The sequence below is a fragment of the Phalacrocorax carbo genome, chromosome 4 (genome assembly GCF_963921805.1).
Source record: "Phalacrocorax carbo chromosome 4, bPhaCar2.1, whole genome shotgun sequence".
Taxonomy (NCBI): Eukaryota; Metazoa; Chordata; class Aves; order Suliformes; family Phalacrocoracidae; genus Phalacrocorax; species Phalacrocorax carbo.
The window spans coordinates 36913917-36937126 of record NC_087516.1 but is presented as its reverse complement, the minus strand read 5'-3'; the positions used below and the strand labels follow the sequence as shown (position 1 = coordinate 36937126).

At 45.3% G+C, this 23210-nt stretch overlaps 1 protein-coding gene across 1 annotated transcript in view; it reads left to right on the top strand.

Annotated features, from left to right (window-relative positions):
- STOX2 (storkhead box 2) overlaps nucleotides 1–23210 on the top strand; it is a 148936-nt gene that overhangs the window by 28039 nt on the left and 97687 nt on the right. The window lies entirely within an intron of this gene.

The following is a 23210-nucleotide window of genomic DNA, read 5'->3' as shown; positions in this document are numbered from 1 at the left end:
GTATCTTCCAGTAACAAAGTCATGCTCTTCAGATAAAATGGAGAGCCCTGATTTCTCTTTTAGGTAGGTGAAATATAAATTAATTGATGTGGTCTGAAAAAAATCTCAGTATCAGGGTATTCCTGATGTCTGTGAGCTAGTTTCAGTCTAGCCATTTTCTTGCGTAGTGTGACCTGCCTGACATATTATTTGCTTCCCCCCAACACACACACTTTTCTCCTTTTCCAGTTTCATTGCTGTTGTGCTTTCCTGTTGTGTGGAGATGATGCTGATGATATTTTCTTTTCTGCATGTGCCCTTATGGCTTCTATGTGAAATGGAAGTTATTAAATGTAAACCATAGTTCAAGAGGACTTAAAAATTTAAGTACATGTAATGAAATTGTTTTAGTTGTAAAGGAACAAGGGGAAAGTGACCCTGTACTTGGTTTTGATGTGATAAGCAATTGCTTGTTTATCTGAGTGGCCTAAATAACTTTGATCTAGATTCTTCTAATGCCTATGGTCTGCAGATACCTAGGTTTGGAGAATGATTTTTGCGCCAAGTAATGCGTGATTATAACAAAGCTTTTGCAGGAATGGTGTTAGAAATTCCCGTGATAACTTTTCAAGCACCTAGCCTACACACAGTGCTTTTATTTTTTTTCAGTTATGCTTAAAACCCAAACCCAGAACTTGTTTTTAAATGATAGTTAAATATTTTCTTGGTGTGCAAGCTGTCTTACTAATTCAGAGTGAAGTCCCTGTAGCATAAAATCACAGTGCAGAAAGCCAGAAATATGCAGGATCCAGGCCATTAGTTGTACATTGTGAGGGAGGAAAACCTTGCAGCATCCCCTACTTAAAAACTGCCATTCAGCAAGCCCTCAATTTAATGCCTGATGTCCTCATTTGTGTTGTGTGGGACACAGTTTATATTTCAAGAAAGTGGACAAACTTGCTCCCATCTATTATTTTGATGTTGAAAAGAAAATATCCCATCTGGTTCCTCTGCTTATGTTTCTCCCAATGAAGCAAGGCGTCATAGTCTGGTGGGGTAAGTGAGAAATGGAACTGAAAGCATTGGTCGCTGCATCCCCAGCTGGTAGGCAGCTCCATGCCTTGCTGTCGTCTAGATCAGATTTTTCCTGGCAGATGCTTACCGCTGGTGTTGGCAGTGATGACAGCGAGCGTGTAAGCGAGCCTTACTGATTCCTGCTGTCATTAGTCATGTCACTTAGGTCATTACTGCTGGCCTCAGGAGCCCTCCTTTCTTGGCCCTGCCAGCCACCTCCACCTCATGGGAGATGTATGTTGGGAGGTGCTGAGCTGTAAAATTATAGGGTAGAGGCAGTCTAGGCATGTACTTTTTAAAAAATTTCTTTCATTTTTATTTTCTTTCCCTGCTTAATACCTTTTCCAATATTTTCCAAAGGTCATGAGCTGCAGAGTTCTTGCTGTCAGGTTTGCACTTGTTCTGCTTTTGAAATCAGAGCTAATTTTGCCTTCTTCCGTACTTCCTGAATGAATGAAGGTCTTGGAGGTTTGGTGCTTCAGATCACTGAATAACTTACTGCTACTTGTGACATATTATCCTGACTTTTGGGCATGATTCTGCAGGCTTGTTTCAATGTCTGTTCTGTTTCTGAGGGATGTTCGTTTAGGAGGCAGTTTTGGTCCTTCTCCGGCAGGAAACATCTCGTGTGGCTCTTGGCGATGCTGTCACAGGCTCGATGTGGCTGGCTCAGTATTCCTCTGCAGGGAGAGCAAGCAAGGAGGTGAGAATTTGCCTTTTAGCACCTGTAATGGTTTGGAGCTGTTTGAACGCATCCCAAGCTCACCATCTTTTCAGGTCCTGAGATCCTGGTAATGCTGCCGTGGTTGCATGCTGGGAGTCCCACGGCTGCATGGCAAACACTGTAGTCTCTGTGCATTGCATGCAACGTTTGCAACTCCTGTGTAGTCAGATGGGCACAATGTCTTTACAACTCTGACCAAGCCCTGTGATAGCTCCTGGTTGCAAGAACATCTCTTAACTTGTGGAAGGAAACTCAAATGCCACCATGAAATGTTCTTGGAGATCATCTGCAGTCTCCTAAGCCTGGTTGTGCCTGGCCTTCTCTGAAAGTGTGGCCAGAAAAAGCGTTGGATTGTGAAGGATGTTAGAAAGAGGGTTTCACCTGAACCCAGGAGCTTCCTTGTTTGGGGCTGCCTGGGGCAGCCACTTGGGTTGACCATCACATGGATGGGCCACCTCTGGGCAGGCTTGGCAAGCTGGTGTTGCCAAATGCCATTTTGCTGATCTTTATGTGAGCCCTCCTTGTTCCCGGCCACAGGAAGGCCGTCCATTGCAGACTGCTTGTGCTGAGGACAGGTTTTGTTGGTACACAGAAAACCAAACCGGGAGTGTGATGGGGTAAAAGCATTCCTGGTGGGAATGGAGCTGGAGTACAGATTTTGCACCAAATTGTATGGGTAGTGCTATCACTGTGACCCTTAAACACTGTTGTTTCCCTGCCACTGCTGGATGTCCTTACCTACCAGGAAACAGGTGGAAAAAGTGTCCCAGAAAATGGACCAGCTTTTTGGGATAGGCAGTTTGGGTTTTGGCAGCTGGGGTGAGCAGGAGTGTTTCCATTCAGCATCTGTTTCTCTGTGCAAAATGGCAGGAAATCTGGTCTTTCAATCCCTTTGACACTTGTCTGTGCATTAACTGAAATGTCCCAAATATTTCACGGCCAAGATAATATCAATAACAAAATAATGTTTCATTTCAATGTTGCAGAAATCTGAAGCAACATCTTTTGACTATTGCTCCCATCCAAAGCGACCATTGCCAAACCAGCACTATGTGTAGCCCTGCATCATGTGAAGTGGTAGCTAGAGGAAGCATTAGCCCCTCTCCTCTACCTGTTAGTCTTTGCCTCCTGCTCCCCTGTTTGGGTTTGGACACCGTTCGCCTTTCCCCATAACAATTCTTCCCAGTTCCATTCATCACAGGAGTGATGCAAGGGAGCCGAAGGGTTGTTAGTGGCAATACTGTCCAACTCCCTTCATCTCCCCCGAATTTGTGCCTGCTTAAACGTGTTTTGTGTAACTGGCAGATGTGTGTTCCTGTGGAGTCGGGAATAAAAGGAGCATCAGGAAACTCTTTTGTTATGAAGACTGGTGGAACTTCTCAGGCTCTGCTGTCTACTGCAATCATCCTGATCTACAAGAGCACTAATGTTTTTGCTTAAGGGTCCTTGATCAAGATGAAGGCTAGGACTGTGCAGCTGTAAGCCCCATGTCATTTTAGGTATGGAAGAACAAAGCAGGCCCCTGGAGGGCAGGAAGAAGGCTAGTCACAGGCTGCCTTACTTCCATCACTAGAAATATCTTATTGTGTATTTTTTTCTTCTACCACCCTGGAAGGATCCCTAGCTGCAAGCCTGTGCATGTGTGAGCTGAGCAGAGTGGTGGGTGTCATGCCACCTAGCTTTGTCCCATCACAAAAGTAGCACCAGCTTCCCCCTACCTTCGTGATCTCCTGCATGAAAGTCCTGGGCCCAGCTAACCCCTCTGCATCCCTGTTGGTTTGGTTTTCCTTTGCAAATCACTGTGAAATCCTGCTGCAATACAGTACGGATGGCCGTGCAGCTTTTTCTTCCTCAGGACCAACCTGGACAGAATTTTGCCCAAGTGCTGAAAACCTGCAAATGCAACTTTTCTTTTCCTTTTTTAAAAAAAAAAAAAAGGCAACTTTAATTACATAACGTTTATGAAACATTCAAGTTTTCAGAATGCACAGTGTACCACACAGGTGTACTCCCAATTTCAAGCCTTTTTTTGAGGCTAGGAGGTCAGAGCTCTCCTGCAGTTATCAGCAGGGCTGTACCTTTCAACTGCTTTGAAAGTGAGCAAACGGTTCTCTGTCTATAGTGCCTTGCTAAATGTTACACTAAAACAGTTTGCATACATTCAACTGCTATTGTGAACTGAAGAGACACCCCCTGCCCCCCCCCCCCCTTTTTTTTTTTTAAAACCAGTTTGAACTGCCCTGGAGTGGAGATGAAAACTTCTGAAATGGCAACGTGAAAGAAATACTCCACAAGTGAGCCATCTAGGGTTTCTTTCCCCCCCGCCCCCCACTGACTCATCTGTAAAAACAGCTGGAATGAAAAGTATCCAGCTTCATGCTTGGAGAAAAGAAATCTTTGGGTATTTGGCCGAGTAATTGCAGCAGCTGAGATTCGGAGCTGGCTGCAGGGCTCCATTGCTGTTCCCCTGTACCTACTAGTCAGCCTGGATTGACATCAGTATTTAGCGCTGAAAGAAGAGGCTGATGGCAGAGGCTGCAGGTGCCTTCTAGGCCTTCCTCCTCCTCCTCCTCCTCCTCCATTGCTGGGTGCTGTGGCTGAGCCTGGCCACAGAGGCACCCAGCGGTGTGGTGATCTGCATGGCTCACAAGTGAGCGGCCACTCCTCTCCAAAGAATGTACTCAGGAGCACTGGTCCTATTAATTTATTTTATTTGGCATTATTAGAAAAAAGCCCAACCCCAAACCCTCCGTTGTCAGGATTTTCTTTAAATAGCCAGTTCTGGAAACAGGAAATTCCTTTACCTCTGGAAACAGGAAACAGATCTGACTTACATATTTGTTTTGAATCTTTCTTTCAATTATCCACTGTTGCCCCTCACCTCTGACTTTCTTTCTGGTGCTCAGCAAAATTCTTTACTTTTGATAAGCCAGTGTCTGTGGGTATTGTGCAAGACTCAAAGGTATGCTCCCATGGAGTAATTCAATGTATTTTGTTACAAAGCTGGCAAGGCTGATGTTTTCTGTATCCACCATGTTCATTATACGTATGAACACAAGAAATTCTGTTCACTGAGGTTTGATACAGAGGTATGGTCTGATGACTCAATAAAATAATAAAAAAAAGAAGGGAGAAGATGAGAATTGGCATCACAGAACTAAATGAAGGATAATTTGGGGTTTTTTTGTGGGGGTTGTTTTTTGTTGCCTTTTTTTTTGGTTTTTTTTTTTTTAGGCTCATAGCCAGAGCCTACTGACAAGAAAGGGCATACCAGTGGAACTAGAGTACTTTTAGAAATTCAAGGCCAGAAGGGACTTCAATATATCTTCTAAACCATCTCCTTGCCCCCAAGAAGGATAGATGTTTATCTTCAAAACCTCTGATGAAGGTGATTTCACAACCCATCAGCAAATCCTGTGCCAGGCCTTTACTCCCCATGTAGTTAGAAAGATTTTTCATAATACCCTCAAAACTTACTAGGCGTAGAATAGGGTTTTGTTTTCCTTCATGTGGTAGAACAACTGATGACGTCCTTTTCATACAATTATCTGGTCTCAGGGCTGTGTATTCTCAGGATGTATTCGCCACCTCTGTAACCTTCTCTTAATCTTCAGAGCTTTTACTTATAGATCATGTTTCCAAATGTCTTTTCGCTCTTGTTCCTTGCTTCTTGGACTCTATCCCAAATGTGCCTGCCTTTTTCTGAAAGGGTTATTTCCCAGGCTGGGCAGAGTCTCCATCTGAAGCCTCATGGCTGCTGAGCAGAGAGAAATAGCTGCCTGTCAAGCTGTGCCTATGATATCCTTGTAAGTCTGTGCTTTGGTGGTCTTTGCAAACGCTGTGTGTCATTTGCAGTCCTCTGTAAGTATAACTTTGGTATTTTGGTGGTGCTGCTGCCTCTCCATTTATTCCACTTTTGTTTCTGTGGAGTTCTCCTTTCTCAGCAGACCATGGTGCTATTAACTGTCCTGGGAACGTGCTGGCTCTTAAATAATCACAAGTGGGGCCACTGTGCCAAGTTTTGGTTTGGAGTAACTGTTTTTTCTGCTTCCAGACCTTGATGTAGCTCCAGAAAAATAAAGGTGTTTACAGATGCATTATGAATTAGCACCCTGCTTGCCAGCCCTTTGTAGCTGGGTCCTGGCTCTGGTGGAGTGCTGTGATGCCTCTCACGCTGTGAACGTGCTCGAGCTGGTGGCAGTCTCTCTGTTGATCCTGGGGTTTGTCGCCAGACCCTTTCCCTGCCATGGTGCAGTGGGTGGTTTGCAAAGCCTTTTGGTAGCCTCTTGCACACAGGGCGGGACTCATCTTTGCTCTCCTTAGCCCTGCTGCTGCCTTTAACACTGAATTGGTTACCTCTTGCTCGTTCCCTCCAAGGCTGGCAGGGCATCAGTGCCTTGCGTCCTCCTTCCCAAAGCACCCCAAGATGCGTGGAGCTGCAGCGGTGGCAGTATTAGCATGGCAAATCAGGATTTGCCATCCAACCTGTGTGATGCTGAGCTGCAGAGACCCCTGAGCCAGAGCCGGAGGGAGGAGGGCTCCCTGCTGCTCCCCAGCACTGCAGCTCAGCCCCGCAGTCCCAGGACACAGTGTCAGCATACATCTCATGTGCTCCCTGTTTGTAACCTTGCTTTATGCTTAGCTGCCTTCTCCCACAAGGGTCTCAGGAACAGAGATAGATAGGTAGTGGTTAACCCCAGTTTAACAGTGACCTGCTGCCAATAGGCACAGCTATTACTTGCTGTACAGCCCCCTGGGTAGCCAAGCAGAAAGGCTTCCCCAGGTTTCAAAGGCAGTAGCTACTATCTTGTTCATTAAGCAACCCCCCAAATAAATCAACTATTTTAATTCACTTCTGGTTAGTACAGAACCTATAGTATCTCGTTCATCCTTTAAAGAGCACGCCAGTGCTGGGCACAGTGTGCTGCACTGCTCAGCCCTGCAGCTTCCACCTGATCCCTGGCATTGGTCTGGCCCGATCACAACTGCTTTGATGTTAACTTTATTAGCTCTCAGCGAAGGGGAGCTGCTCTCGGCAAAGGATCCTAAAACAGTTGCCACATTAGCAAGGAAATAAACCAGAAATAACTCTTTGTTTTAATTCCAGCGTAACGTGTCGGAGCAGTTTGAGTATGCTTTGGCGTGCTGAGTGCTAATGGAGATTTTTTCTGTGTTGGTTAGTTTGAAAAGTAGTAATCGATCACTGAAAGAAGAAAGATGTGTGTCTTCCAGATCAGTAGCTTTGTAGCTCACAGAGAGTCTTTGCAGCCCACTGACCATTCTGATACCTCCTTGTTCTGAATTAGTGTGATGCTTTTCCTTTTGAGACATAACCAATGCGAAAAAACCAAGTGATTAGCCACTAATTGAAGATAAGCTTCCAAATGATGGCCCCAGATATGTAAGGAAAAAGAACAAGGAAGAACTTCTTTTTTTTCTTTTTTGTGTCCAGAATAGTAGTGGTATTAATTTTCATCAGGTTTCTTTGGAGCCTGTCATGGCGTGCGATTGAGTTTACCTGAGGTGGATGGGAGCCTTGCTGGTGATTTCATCATGTCTCAGTGCAGCTCTGTCATGGTGACAACTCATCTTTCCAGCTTGCTTGGGGAGCAAGTTAGAAATCCTGATTCTGATGCAGAGGAGTGGAATAGCCAGCTAACCAGTCTGGCCGGGTGGTTTTGGTGTTGTCTTCCTGGATTGCAGAAAGTCAGCTGAATCTGTGAGTTTTTGGTCTCCCTGAGCCAGGGTGCTGTGTTTGTGCCTACATTTGGGTGGCAGCGCTTGACAGTGTCCATTCCCAGGATGGGCTGAAGTGATTTTGCACAGAGGCTGAATTTCCTACTTGCACAGCAATGACTTGCCAAGGCACCTGAACGTGTACATGAGCTGGGCTTCGGTGCAGTACTTGCTCTGGCAGGCACTTCTTAGCAGCTCTGCCAAAGGATGTGGCTCGTGGCACTTGCAGAGGAGGAGGGCTGCTGCCAGGGTAACCTCCTAGGCTGACCAGATATGCCTCCTGTGCTTCCTTCACCTCGGAGTTTTATTCAGGCCTTGTAATACTTAATTATTGCCATTCCCCATCAGCATATAGGAAGGTGCTAATCATTCTTCTAGTTTTCCCCAAGTGCTAGGCACTGAGCACGGTCTCTTGGACCGCAGTGTGTATTTTTGCAATATGACATCTGTCTTGCTCTAAATAATTTACCTGCATCAAATGATCATTATGCTCCTGTTTGGTATGTGAATCAGAGGACTCTTTTGGTATAAAGCATGCTAATGTTTCAGAGCATGACTCATATTGAAGGCATTAGGTTTTCAAGGAGGTAAGTATATTCATGTGTATTTCACAGTGAGGCATGTGAAAAATGGGAAGTAGGTTCCCTCTGCTGCCTTGAAGGAGGTTTGCCCCTTTTTAAAACCATACACGATCTCTACTGTCTGCCTTTCCTTTAAACAACTGCATAGCTGGTAAGTTTGTTGTTGCTTTGTTAGAGAGCTATCCAATACAAAATATGAGTAGCGCATCATGTATCAGTCAAATTACTGGGTTATCTGATGGTCAGGGGCCTGGAGCATGTGCTCTGGAAGAGACTGAGGGACAGGGGCTTGTTCAGCATGGAGAGGAGATGGCTTTGGGGGGGACCTTACAGCAGCCCGCCCCTACTTATGGGGAAGTTAATGAAAAAATGGAGCCAGGCTCCAAGGGACAATGGTTGCAAACTGAAATGGGATTATCTGACAAAAATGTTACAAAAACCCAAAATCTCCATGAGGATAATTAAGCATTGACAAATTGCCCACAGGAGGTCTACGAGCTGGGAAGAAAAATAAGATAAAAGTAGTCGTCTGCGCTGTCTGGAGCCTGCTCACCCCAAGCCCGCTGGCCCCCCCAGTGGTCAGGGCTATCCATGTTGGGGGGTGGCAAGCCCATGGCAAGCAGGCCGTGGAAGAAAGCTGGTGTCCAGTGGTCCTGGGGCCAGTGTCGGCAGCTTGGGAGGCAGCCACGGGGTGATCTGCATCCTCGCCAGCACTGACTGGTTTTGCAGTTGCATTTTCACCAACGCCAGGGGCTGGTTCTGGACGGCAAAGTCTGTGGAGTGCGTGGGGACCTTGTGAATACGTTCTCTGTATGGGTGAATATGGATGACATACGTTGTTCAAAAAGCCAGCAGCAATGGCTCTTATGTCCTTGGCGTTTCGTTGCGGCATGTTGATGCAGGGAAGGTGACGGCTTGGGGTGATACTGCTTAAAAAGCAGGAATGCAGTGGAGCTGGAGCTGCTGCCATTGGGGTGGGTGGGTTGCAGGGCGCTGGTGGGGAGCCCCTCACTGCGGCAGCGGGGCTGGGTGGTGGTGGGTGCCGCTAGAGGCCCCCCCAGGCATGGGGATGGTGGGGGCCGGCATGGCTGTGGGTTCACTGGCATCCCTCCCCATGCTGCAGTCAGATCTGGTGGTTTGTTGGTTTTTTTTTAAGGTGAAAATCGTTTTGGCGGAAGGGGAGAGGGAGGCGGTGTGTCATGGCTCTCTGTTTTAGTGGGATCTTTGACAGCGGTCCCCCAGACAAACCCCACGCAGGTTGAGCTGAGCTGAAGCAGAGGTAATGGGTGCGTGTCCCACGCCAGCAGGGGATGGGAGCAGATCCCTCTCCAAATCTGACCTGTGGCTCAGCCTCAACAGATCCCATGTTTTGCACTGCTCTCTGTCAACACCAGTCTTCCTGCTTGCACACAACACGAGATTGCACAAAGTCTAAGTTGAAAGTATTACCTCTGCCTTTTTAGCTCTAGATTATTTGATTCTGCCTCTGCTTGTCACATTCTCCAGGAAATCTGTGTCCCTTTGTGTCACTGGTACTTACATTCCTTTATTCCCTATTTTCTTCTTTTTTTTGCCCCATCTCTCATACCTGTCTTCTCAGTCATGAGGATTTTAAGGCGGAAATTGCTGGTGGTCTGCAAACCAGCTGCGTAGATTTATCATGCAGATTGTGTTTGGCCATTACAAAGTATATTTGACAGTGCTAAGCTAAGTGGCTAATTCCTTGGTGATTTATAGTCCACTTAGAGCGCAAACATAGCTATTCATTTACCTCATCAAAACAAAGAAGTTCAGTGTTAATGAGGCTAGTTCATCACAACTCAGCTGCCTTGACATGGTTTGAGATGCAGGGGTGGCAGCTGAGCTCTGGGGAGGGCGCAGAGAGTGGTGCCTGGATGCTCGGTGTGTTCAGGGAAGATGTGGCTGGGCGCTTGTCCTCTCCTTGCAGCCTGCCCCAGCAGGACGTGCAATAATTTCAAATGAAAGAGAAGGGAAATACTTTTTTTTCCCTAATGTGACTACCCTTGGATATATTTTTGTGGTTGTTGGGCATTACCCTGTTACGTGTGCTGTATATAGCATATATAATAGCAAGCATTATGCATTTTAAAACTGTCCAAAGCTGTTTTTCGAATGTAAGGTAAGTCAACAGTATTGAAGTACTCTTTCACATTCAGAAGCTTTATTGAATTTTGGGTGAACGCTGTTTTGAAAATTATATCTAGATAATCACTTAAAAACAGTCATATGTGATCAACTGATAAAAAGTACGCTTTATAATGTTCTTCCCTTTTTTTTACCTCTCCAGAATTGTATATTTTTTACATTTAGAGACACACCAAATCATATTTTTCAATATACATACATAATTTTTATAATCACAAGTACGACAGCACTGGGAATCTAGTTTTGAGCTGAAACTTGAGCTCCCAATTTTTCAGCCTCACAGTGAGGCTTTCTATTTGCATTTTTAAGCTTATAAAAACTAGGAAGTTAGAAGTTCTGGCAAATGCGCTTCAGCATGTTGCAATAACACTCGGGCTGCAGTGCCTGTCTGCACAGCTCACCACCATCTGCCTGTCTCTTCCCCTCTGCTTTTCTTCTTCTTTATATTGTTTAGGTTTGAATGACTGTGTCTAAACAACAGGCTGGCTTCCTATACACAGTATCTTCTGCTGTCTTAAAGTAAAAGTTTACAGAGTGGAAAAACCAGCAGGAAGAATGGTTGCGATGAGAAGAATGGTGAAAGGGAAGCAAAGCCTTCTTGATCCATGACTTTTAAGGGATGAAAGAAAGCTATATTTCTACTAGGTCTGGTTTCTGAGGTTTTTGACACACCCTTTCCCATCTTCTTATGATGGTGAGAGATCTAGGAGAGAAATTGGACTCTCATCCGTCAGTTGTAGCCTGGTTGCTTCTTCTCCCATCCTAACTGCTTGGTCTTCAGCAGCTGGGTTGCTCTTCCACAGCCTTTTTTGTTCTTTTTCCTTTTTTAGGAGCCAACTTCTGTTTCTACTGTATCTCTTCCTTCAAAGCTGCTCCTTCAGCTTTTCACAGAGCTGTCTGTCCTCATTCTCCATCTCGTCCTGCTCTCCAGCTCTCTCGGACATGCAGTGCCCTGTGACTGGTTCCTACTTGTGTCCCGCAGCTGTGCACCTTGTTCCTGGGAGAGGGAATGATCCCCAGCATCCAGCAAGCAACCTGAAGGAGTCAAACTGGCACACAGCCTCCTACCGACCAGCAGGTGAGCATGCAGTGTCAAGCCAAGACAGCAGGAATGAAGGGCAGGAGGTGTGATGAGGCGCAGCCTGGTCAGAGAAAAGGACTGATGTTGGCCAGGTTCCTGCAGTGGTGCTGCCTCCTTGCCTTCTCCTGTGGTCCCACCCCAGGCTGTGGCACTGATGTCTGTCTGACTCCTCAGAGGCTTGTGTTAGCTTCAGTGTAGTGGGCTTAGACATAAATGTCCTTGTTCTGCAAAGTGTGTGTGGTGGGAAAGACATTTTGGGAAGTTTCTCATTGATTAGCAGCAAGTCAGAGCAGACTTGTGCTGGGACTCAGCTCTGATCTCCCAGTGATGTTTACTTTCTAAAGCACTAGGGTAATAAACACAGCAAAATGTGCAAGAGAGAGAAAGACAAAGAAAATCTTCCCTCCTTTGCTATGTCTGTGTCTAGCTGTGCCTTCCTTTGGTCCTGGGAATGTTCCTCTTTGACTGAAGAGGGTATAAATGATGAGATTTCACTTCTGAGCAGCTCATGGAATAGCCCAGGGTGAGCCATTCTGAGAAGATGCTTTCCCCTTCTTAAATGGATCATTAACGTTTGGAGCTAAATACCGCAGCAGGGAAATGAGGGAAACAAATGGGGAAATAGTTTCCCGAAAGGAGGAAAAAAGATCTGTTATTCGTATTCACTCATCTGTTCAGGATATTATTAGATCTGTGTGGGAACAGTGTAACAAAAGGAGGAAGCTTGAGAAAAGCAAGCCAGGTGACAGTGGTATGCATGGGGACAGTCCTGAGGTAGTTCAAGCCATGTCATCCTTGGGCAAAGGCATGGTAATTCTTCCCGAAGGAGGTTTCTTCCCCATTTCCCATCTCTGTCCCCTGCCCCCTGTACAGGGGACTGGAGGGAGGGCAGGTCTTTGAAAAGAAACTAATCAGCTTTGATTGCTGCTGTGCAAGTGTCAGTCATGATGTTGCTGTTACTCTGGTGCAAGGAGCTCAAGGCAGACATTGTGACACAGCTGATCTGAGGTTGCTCTCCTGGAGATCCCCAGGTGCTCACCTGCTGCAATGTGCTCTTCCAGGACAGCAGGATTGAGTGAGTGGAGCCGGGGCAGCTCTTGTCAAAGTGATGGGGGAGAATGCAGCTCACTGGGAACTGGACAAATGCCCAAAACAACGAGTCTGTGTTGCCTGCGGGGAGGAGAACAAGCTCCTGTGGTGTCTGCTTTGAGACTTGAGGCAGCTTCAGAGATAGCAAAGCATTCAAGCTTGCCACCTCTCTCTGTCCCCTACTGGCAGATCACTTTTGACCCCCGTCAGATTTAATTACTTTGGATAGGTAATTAACAGACATTCTTATTCAGTAATTAGGGGTGTGTGTGATTATATTCCCGAGGGGGGAAAAAAGTTGTGACTGAAAAGTCCAGCTGGCAGAACTGCCTTCATCTGCCTGCAGCGCCCAGCAGTACAAGGTCCTAATAGCCCTGTAGGTCTTCACTCCCCGTGGCAGCAGCCCTGGGAGGCAGTGCTATAGACCACTGGGAGGTGGTTTTGGGTTTTGTTGTTTTTTTTCCTGGTCACCTGAAATGAAAGAGTGATATAATAGATCTTAAAGGATGATATGCAAGAAGGGCAGTTTATTTGTGGAAATTGTGGAAATACTGCCACAACTCTACCTGGCTGGCAAGGCTAGGGGAGGTGGGAAGGGTTGTGCTGAACTTCCGTGACAAGAAAACATGGGCAGTTTGATGGCCATCTCTCTAAGCTTTCATGAAATACTAGTTCTTGGATTATAGCAGCTGCATCAGGACTTAAATGCCATGTCTATTATGCTGTAGCTAAAATGAGACAAAGTATATTAATGGATAGCAAGGTTTTGCACCCACTTAATCAAGTTATCCTTCCTTGCCATATTTCACTCCTGTAGATGCTTCTAATAGGTGCTGATGGAAATACTGTGGCAGAAGAAAATAACATTTGCATTGCCTGTTCCATTAATTTCTCTGATAAAACGAGGCTACTGGGATGGCCCATCTGACTCCTGTGATATTATTTTAAAGAACAAAATTGAGTACTGTTGTTATGATTAGTGTATTAAAAGTATTAGGTTTGTTGTCTTAGCTGTGCTGTGTTTTCTCAAGCTCTCTCTCATACTGATTGCTAATGACAGGCTTTGGCAGGAGCTAGCCTAGGCAGTCTTTCCTGTGATGGGAACCAGATGGATGGTTTTGCTCTGCCTGCCCCTTCCATTGAACATGAGGAATGGGAGGGGGAGCCCTTTATGGGGGGACATTGGTAGAAAAATAAATGAGCGACAGAGGACCCGGTCTCCTCTATCCCCCATTCCTCTTCCCTTGAAGCTCACGGTTTTGCAACTTTGAGCCTCACCCTTGGCTTTGACTTCTTGGCTTTCAAGGGATTGTGCTGCATGCTATATTTTCATTACTGGTACAATTGATGGAAAATCACATTTTATTATGTGAAAAACGCAGTGTTCTTGACTGTCAAATCTCCATTCAGCTGGAAAAAATCTGTGTGAGGCGCTCTTTTATATTTCATGTATTTTGTGCATTGGTTGGAATGAAAAAATAATGAAAGGCTGTATTTTGTCAACTTTTGCATCTGTCTGACTGGCAGTACTGACTGATTTGTTTTTTAAATGTATTTATTTCTTGCACTAAGCACTATTGTTCTCCACCCTTTCACGATAAATGCAAATAATATGTGGAATGTTGGGAAAAGATAGATGCAAATTAATCAGTCCCTCCAGGTAAGTCTGTGAAGGAACTGGAAATGTGACTGCAGTGTGGCAAAGTTCTCTTTAAATGACCTGCAGCAATGATAACATGCTACTGTCTGTGTTTCAGGTTTCTGTGGACACATCTATTTTATTTTTTTTAAACTTATTTTTTCTTCTCTTTTTCCCTTTCCTCTCCTGCTGTGAAACTTTAAATGGAATCTGGGGAATTTGGACATCCGAGGTACATCACTCTGTTTATAAATCCCTCTGCCCCTTCTGGGACCACTGCTGCTCAGGCGTGATGTGCCCAAACTGCCAAGGCTATTGGGCTGGGCGCTGGGAGGAAGCTAATTAACCTTGGTGTCAGCGAGAACGGACACATACCTCTCCTGAGATCCAGACTGGTATACCTTTTAGTATGAATCAAGCTTTTCATTAGGGGAGAAATGTGTCTTCCCTCCCTGCACAGCCATGCGCCAGCTGCGTTGGTACGTGGGCATGAGTCAGGTGGAAGGAAGCCAGACTGACTTGGTGTTGTGAGATTCTGCAACTCCTGGGATGTTTTTGCAGCAGGACTAGTTTTTGTTCCTACCTTGCCATCACCCCTAACCATGCTTCTGCCCAGAAGAAGACATCAAGCCACTCTGCGCTGCTGTGCAGTGGGCTGCGGCCCTGGACATCTCAGCTGTGCTGTTGAGTACTGCGTGAGCCTGTAGCCTGCAGAGGACTGTCAGGTGCAGCTGATAGACCCATCCTGGCAGCCGCTGGGGTGTACTGTGTGGTTCAGGCATACCTGTGATTCAGGATCTTCCCCAAACTGAAAACAGAGTTTTCTTTTATTACAACAACTTTTTTTTTTTTATGTCAGAATTGTCTTCATACCCAGATCACCGTAATTGCAATTTCAAGTGAAGAGCCTATGAAAAGAGGTGACAGGGTGCTCCTTCTCAGCATTGTTTCATTATTGCCACTTGCAAAAGTTCACTCCCGATTTCAGTTAAGATTTTAATGTGACACAAATTTTCAGTTATTCTGAATACTTAAAAAGTGATGTCTCTATTCTTGCTAGATTCAAACAGATTTTCTTTCAATGCAAAAAAGTAAACTGAGTGGTAAAAGCTTACAGAGAAGTCTGGAAGATCCTTCTTTACAGCTGAGACATTGTTTATCTCTGTGCTTCCTGAGTCCCAACCCTGTATGTGTTAGGAGCTCTTCAGTGGGTGCCATAAGGAGAGCCTTGGTCCGGACACCCTCCTGGCTGGATGAGGGTACCTTGCTGTGCCCTTGTAGTGAATTGGCCCTGAAATCCTTGAGAGGCTGCTGGGCTTGTGAGGACTTGCTGGCCTGGATAGTAAGTGGTCAGCTGTGTGTTGGTTTGAAGTGGTGAAACACTAGATGACCTGGGAGGAGGAGGTGGCCAGAAATGGATGAGAAGGTCAAACAGAAGAGGATCCCAGGAGAAGTCAGGTGGGAAGGGACCTCTGGTCCAGCTTCCTGCTCAGGCCAGAACTAGCTGTGAGATCAGACCATATTGCTCAGGGGTTGATCCAGTCAGGTCTCTGAAAACCTCCAGGGGCATGGGCATGGACAGCACAGCCCCGCCAAGACAGTCTTGATAATTTGCAGTTCATTACCACCTGGCACTTAGAGCAGTCAGAGGTAAACTTGCGCCATGGCTCCCTCACTCTGTAGGTGTTCCTGTGACTCTCTTTGTTCAGGAGATAGTGTAAGCGATGACTCCACAAGTCTGGGACACTTCTTTCTACGTGGTGTTCCCTGCCATGAAGAGGTGGGGGGGATGAGGACCTGCTTTGTCTTCTTCTGAGGCTAGGTGTGGGGCAAGCAAGGCCATCCTGCCAATCAGGAGGGTGAGAACCAGTCCAATCCCTTCTGTCTCTGGTTTTCATTGAATTTTTTTGCCATCTAAGTGATGGAGTAGGGACTCTGGTGCTCCCAGGCTCTCCTCCTTTCTCCCTGGTAAGCTGTACCTCTGACCTAGCTGAAATAGTCTGCCCTGGCTTGGTGACGTGATAGCTGTCACCACAATTAATAGCAGGGCTGAGACCTTGGCAGAAGTTATTCTTACCGTTTGCCTTTGGACACAGGGTTGGGGCATGGGGATGTTGTAAGTCCAGTGGAGAGCTACCAAGATGATCAGGGGACTGGAGCATCTCCCTTATGAGAAAAGGTTGAAAGACCTGGGTTTGTTCAGCCTGGAGAGGACTGAGGGGAGGTCTCATCGATACTTAGAAATAAAGGGTGGGTGTCAGGACAATGGGACTAGATGCTTTTCAGTGGTGCCCAACGACAGGACAAGGGGCAACGGTCACAAGTTGGAACACACAAAGTTCTACATAAACATGAGAAAAACTTCTTTCCTGTGAGGGTGACCGAGCGGTGGAACAGGCTGCCCAGGGAGGTTGTGGAGTCTTCTTCCCTGGAGACATTCAAAACCCACCTGGACGCATTCTTGTGCCCCCTGCTCTAGGTGTGCCTGATCAAGCAGGGGGGTTGGATGAGATGACCTCCAGAGGCACCTTCCAACCCCTACTATTCTGTGATTCTGTCACACCTCACTGAAGTGCCCGAAATCCCCAGCATAAGCTTTCAGAGAGGTGGGCACCTCCCGAAGCCTCTGTTGGTGATGGAAAGCCAAGCCTCACCGGGGAGGACGCAGCCCAGGATCTGCCTATTGGACTCCCTGTGCATTTGCATTTTCTAATCTGCTGCCTAAAGCATTATCTTGCTTGCTCAGACAAGTCATTTACCACATCAGGAGCGTGTGGGAAAATAACCTAGTCAGTATAACCAGAAGAAAATAGATGATTGTGTGTTGGCCATTTGGAGCTGAACTAGCTTGGTCGATACTTTTTTTTTCTTTCAGCAACACCCTGAAAAAAATGCAGTGTGAATGGGTGTGAAATATAAAGAGAGTTTGCTTCCTTCTCGGGTAGGCATACATGCAAAAAAAGGCAAAAGTAAATACATAGACAGCTACTCCTAAATGGTTTGGTAGGGCTTTAGAGGATCCGAAGTCTCAGTGTATTTGACTGGTAGGACATCGGATCTTCTTCCCTCAAATTAGCTTTGAAGACGAGGGAGGTCTCTGACACGGAAGAGAGGAGAAGCCGCGGTGGTCACCTGGTGTGTTTCACTTGTGCAGCTCAGTCACCCAGAGTCTACTTCTCCTTTTGATTCTCCATTTGTGTTTGAAGAGAGGACCCCAGATGTAATGTAAGTACGGAGGGGCAAACCATGTCCTGTGGTAGAGGCAGCAATAGGAAGCTGCAGTGGGTCAGATCTGAAAAGGGGCTGATGTTTGTTACCGGGGTGGGGAAAGAAGAGAAAATGTGTTGAGACTAAGGCAATTCTGAAAAATGCCCAGTTATTTTGCTTCTGCGAGATGTAAAATGGATTTCACAGCTACTGTTTGCTGTTGCTATTTAGGAGATGGCAGCGGAACAGAACAGGATCATGTCTTCTGCTACAATAGAAATGCCGGTGTAAATAATTTATTTGCTAATTGGTAGACATTACTCTAATGACAGAGATCTTTAACAACGCGTTATTTGTGTCCTATCAAACCCTGTATTCTAGAGGTGGCTCTTTCCCTCTGTTGGGTGTTAATGCAGTTGTGTGGATTAATCACACTGTAATGCCGTCGAACAGCTCTGTCCCTGCTTGACTCAGGGAGCAGAGGCTTTTTGGCTTGATACATGCATGAGAAAAATCACATCCACGTATTACAAAGTATATTTTGGAAATAAAGGCTGAAGTTTAATTAAAAAAAAAACAAACAAAACACTTCTCCCCCCCGCCAGTAAATGAGGCCATGCAGCCTGATTGCCTGGCCCATCTGTTGCCGTTCATAAGTATGTTATTTTTTTAAAGGGCAGTACTAAATGGTATTATGTAGTTATCTGCTTTTGTATGCCTCTTGGCTTGTCAAGCACTGTCATTATATCGACCGCTGTTCTTAAAACAGGATTTTGGTTAAAATAGTATATACCTGCCATCTGGTTGAAAAATGTAAGCTTCCTACACAACTAAGTGGAGTTGTACTGTGGTATTAGGAATAGCTCGTGTTCTCTTGAAAATAGCAGCTTATGGCAGATTGCAGAAATCAGCCAGTTATCAGTTGTCATTAAGCTACTTGATAGCTGATAGCTGACACACGTGGAAAACATGCTATTTTTAAGTATGCAATTATGATATAGAACTATTCCTCTTTTTTTTCTTTTCTTTTTTTTCGTTCGCTTCGTTTAATGTGTTGGTTTGGCTAGACTGGAAAGCAAAGTCCCCCTTAACATCCACAGAATAGGTGTGCTACAAACTGAAGGTGTGCCAGGCAGCATGTAACATTTCTGCCATCAAAAAGTAGTCTGAGAGGGGTGTAGAAATAAATTTGGTATTCCTGTACTATAGAACTGTAGGTGTCTAAAGAGAAATGTCAGCTACAAAGAGCCCGGGAAACAGAAGTATGTGGAACCACCCCGTAGAAGATTGCACAACTAGAAATTGTAATGGAAAGTATGCATTTTACTTTAATTTGCATTTGCATTTCTGCTAGGAGAGAAGAACTTGAGTCTTAGGATCAGCTAAAGCAGAAACGCTAAAGGTGTAATTATTTGCTAAACCTGGCCAAGGCACTGAAGGCTATTGGAGCTGTAGGCTAGTCACTAACATGAAGGCTTAATATTAACCACTAAGCAAGGATTCATGTACAGTGCAGGGCAGAGGATGCTTATGGAGAAGGCAGTGAGGTGTGGTGATGCTATGAATTGTTCCCTTGTAATACATTTTGAGGTAAATGATGATTACAGAAAAAAAAGGCAGAAACAGTCTGCTGAAAAAGAAGTTTAAGTATTAGTTCTATGAGTGGAAATGTGAACAAAAAGAGCAGTCAAAATAGGATGGAGTACTGTAAAGGCTACTCATTTTACTCAGAGATGGTAGGAAGAGGTATTATTTTCATGTGGGCCGGGGTTTAGACCATGATTAATGTTGCTGCAGTGACATTGAAATCTTACGAGCACATCCTGCAAGATTTTCGTCAAAAATGCTATAAATAATGGCTGATTATTCTCACAAGATTTCAGTTATATTAAACCAGAAGTGTTTTGAGAACTAGGAGGAGTTTGTTATGCCCAGTGGCAATTCCCACAATCTTTTCTGCTGTATGAGAAAGAGATGATTTTCCAGATGACTGGAAAATTAAGGTCTCTGCTATTTTGGCTTCAGTGTGATCTTGATCAGGTTTTAATCTGTTGGGTTTGGATCTGAATCCTTTTGTCTTTTCAAATGATGGCTGAGATTCTGGCTGTGAAAGGTCTCTAGTCATTCTGCTTTTAAAAGTTACTTTACCCACAACCATCCATCCATGATGAAAATGCATTCAGCTTCATAATTATAACTTTTAGGGTGTTACAGTCATCAGACATATGTTCTAACAGAAAAATGGGTAGCAAAGGTGTAGGTCAGAGGCTGTGGTTTGTTTTTTGTTCTCTAGCTTTTCCTCACCACAGGATTATTTGGAAATTTTATTATGGAGACTAATCACGTCTGCCTTGCTTCAGGCTTTTGGAGACCTTCTTAGGCCATCAAACCAGATTTGGCAATCCTCAGCATTTTGGCAACATTGGAACTACCTTGACCATAAAAAGACTTGAAGCTGGTGCAGAGAGCACTCCCTGCAGAGGAAGGTTTGCGGGAATGAGTAGCGCCCAGAAGGTTTGCAGAAATTTTGGCTCTCAAGCACTGCTTTCCAGCTGTGCGCACACACGCCAGCTCCCTGTGCTTTCCTGCTAACTGTGTTGGTATTCCCAGTGAAAAGCTGTGGCCTGCAGGTGCTGTGGAGAAGCCTTCTGCTGGCACACAGGGAAGGCTGGGAGAGGAGGGGGAACAGAGACCCTTGCAGAGTGAAAAATACAGATGTTTGACAATTCAGGGAAGTTTGGCAGAAAATATCTCCTCTTCTCCACTTCCCAGACGGTGTACAGTTATTTGCAATTCCTAGCTGCTTATTCTCTAATTTAGTAGCTAACCACTCATCTGCCCCGGTATGCTCCTCCTCCCCTCCCAGCCACCGGCTCTCCCTGCCTGCTCACTTGCTCACCAGCTGACAGGAGCAAATTTGCTGCCTCGTTGGGTCCCCTTTGGCTCGACCTTCACAGGCCATTTCAGCTTCCCCACTCTGGCAAAAGGTTAGTGAAAGCCCATTATATGCCTCTTTTTTTTCTGTTCATAACTTTTTCATGTGTTCATGTTTATCTGCACTAATACAGGTCCAGCAGACAGCTAATTAAAAAAAAAAAAAGTCAAGTAATCTAAGTTTGTCTTGTGTGGGGGTTCGTAGAGAAAGTTGGGAGGGAGAACAAGCATTCATAGGTCAAAAGTAGCTGTGTAGGCAATTTTATTGAAGGACAGAACACAGTATGGTGTTTTACTTCTCACATTTAAGAAGAAAAAAAAGTGTTAAAAACACTGATTATAGTTGAAGAAAGCATTTTTAAGTGTACCAAAAAACCTGTAAGGACCATCAGAAGTGGTGCTTGGTAATTAGGCATCAGTGTGAGAAGCAGGCAGCATCCTAGAAGACAAAGACGTTTCTCAAAGGAACTCCATGGTTTTGTAACCACTTAACAAAGTTTTGCTTTCTCGATATTGGAGGCAGATGCCAATAATACTGGATGTGGTGGTGTGTTACTCCTAGCACCTGCATAAGGAGGGTAAAAAATGTAGCAAAAAGCAGGGTTTTTTTCAGATGGGTTCTGAGGGTATTGCCTGTCCAAATTAATTCATTGTGTCAGGTGTAAATGTGAGAACTTACTCTTGGCAGTCTTGAACCGCTAAACTTTTCCCAGTATAAACTTGTCTTTGAAATGAGCTTTCTGGGACATCGTCCTCGTGCTGTTCTCAGGTTAATTGTTCCAGGACGATTTTTCATTTGGAAGCTTAAGTCATTTTCTCACCTTCTCAAATTCTGACCTCTTTGTGTCAGTGGGGAATCTGGTAACACCCATATTTCGGCCACCAAATGCACTGTTATGAATGGTTGGTGGTTTGGGTTTTTTTTTTTTTTGTGTGTGGGTTTTTTGGTTTTTTAGGGGAAGCAGGGCGTGGGGGAGAGGAACCCTGAAACTGGTTTTGTTTGCAGCAGCGTGTAACTTGCCTTTGGCTTAGGGGAGCATCTTTTCTTTGACTCGGGAAGTTCTGCTCTTACTGAGAGAGAGAGCTAGAAAGTGAAAATTTTCTTACATCCCTTGAGAAAGCTTTAGGTGTGCCATAAAATATGTACTCTGTCTGACCACACAGCCTTCAAAGCAGCAACAACCAGAATGGCTCTGGGATTGCCTATGAAATTGTGAGATGAAGGAGAGCTGCTCAGCACCCAGCATATACCCTGAGTACCTTGCTGAAGGGCACCAGGTGATAAAAGAGTAATCTTGAGCTGGGAGTCGCCCAGGAACACCCTCCAGGCCCTGTGTTTAGAGCTGGGGATGCAGTGCTCTCTTGTTCCTGCTTCCTCCCAGAGTAACCACAGCCTTTCTCTATCATCTGATGTTGCTCAAGAGGAGAACGTGTGTGCTGAAGTTCAGGATCAGGTTCAACAGGCAGGGTCCAGTGTAAACCTGTCTACTATGAAGATTTTTTTGATATAGTTTAAGTTTTTGATGAGTGTCATGTAGTAGTTGCTGGTGCCAACAAGTATCCTGCATAGATATTACTGCGTATATTGTACAGAAAATAAGTGCTTTGGCTTAAGATGGAAAAAAAGAAGAAAGAATAACTTTTAAAGTCTGCATACTTGGCACAAAGTACTCTTGGTGGCAGCAGCGGTAGAGGCAACATGAGATTAGCTATGTGCAAAACTAATGGCTGTGAAGTACTCATTGTGCCCTGCTGAAGAGGATGGTTCTAGCTTTTGGAGTTTCCATGGGCTTGGGAGGCAACAGGCCCACATCTTTGCGATCCTGTACTGTTCTGTGTGAAAGAGAGGTATTTCTGCTGTAGATAATACAAAGAATTAACATAGAGCTTTAAAAGAGCTATGTCCTTTGGACTATTTAATCATGAAAATATGACCTAAATTTTTCGTTGACTGCAGGGAAGAGGCAGGCATTTGCACATACAGGAGGTGCATTGCATTACTTTCTCAGGTAGCAAGCAGAAGCCCATGCAGTGCTGTACTCGAGGACTGATTTGGGTTGCCCTTGGATCAAGGTCTTGTCTAGATGAAAGGCTCAGACTGAGTTAGGTGAGGTGCTGCAACTGCATACGTATTCTTTGCTCATGACAAATGCAAGGTTATTTGACTTATTTTTACATCTCATATGAAAGCCCTGAGGCTAATAGCGCAGAGATAATGTTCAGCTGATGGCTGGTAGCTTCATTATGAATTGGCTATTGAGAAAAAAGCAGCAGTGTCAGTATATATGCTTCTGGGTTGGTTTCATCGTGCTGACTGCTCCCAGCTGAAGTCCCACTTAGTGTGGAAATGCAGGTTAGCTCGTTCTAAACAGGAACAGGCTGAATTCAACCAGCCAACACAGATCTAAAGCAGACCTGCCAAATGCTTGAGGGTTGCTTGATGTGTGATGCTTCTCTGTTCTGCTTTAAATGGGTATTTGGCATCACTGTGCCTTATTGCTGCAGCCCAGCAGAGATGCCGCGTGTTCAGCGGGGCTGCAGGATGAGCTGGCTGGGGCAGCTCGTGTGCATGAAGCAGAGCCCCAAGCAGCTTGTCTCGCTTTGGATTGCCGGGGGAGCTCGTACAAGGAGGACAGAATCGCAGGGGCTTTCCCCCTCCTCCGCCGTAGTTCCTACCTCGCTGCTCTTACTTCAGAAAGACCCTACTGGAGCCCACGGATTTCTAGCGAAAAACATATGGAAAACTTAGGACTGGGCTATCTGGCACATTGCCAGCTTAGCTTACGGGCAGAAATGAAAGAAATGGGAAGGACGGCTCCCTCGCTTTTCTCTGGGGGAGGGAAGCCAGCTGCAGCAAGCCAGCTGGCTGTACTTCCCTTTCCTTGCCACTTTATGTAAAGGAAAAGCCTGAAACTTGGCCAGTTACATAGATTCATGGGGCAGAACCAAGCATAGTGATGATATTAGCTGTCTGCCTTATAGTCTGTCTGTGTAAGACTG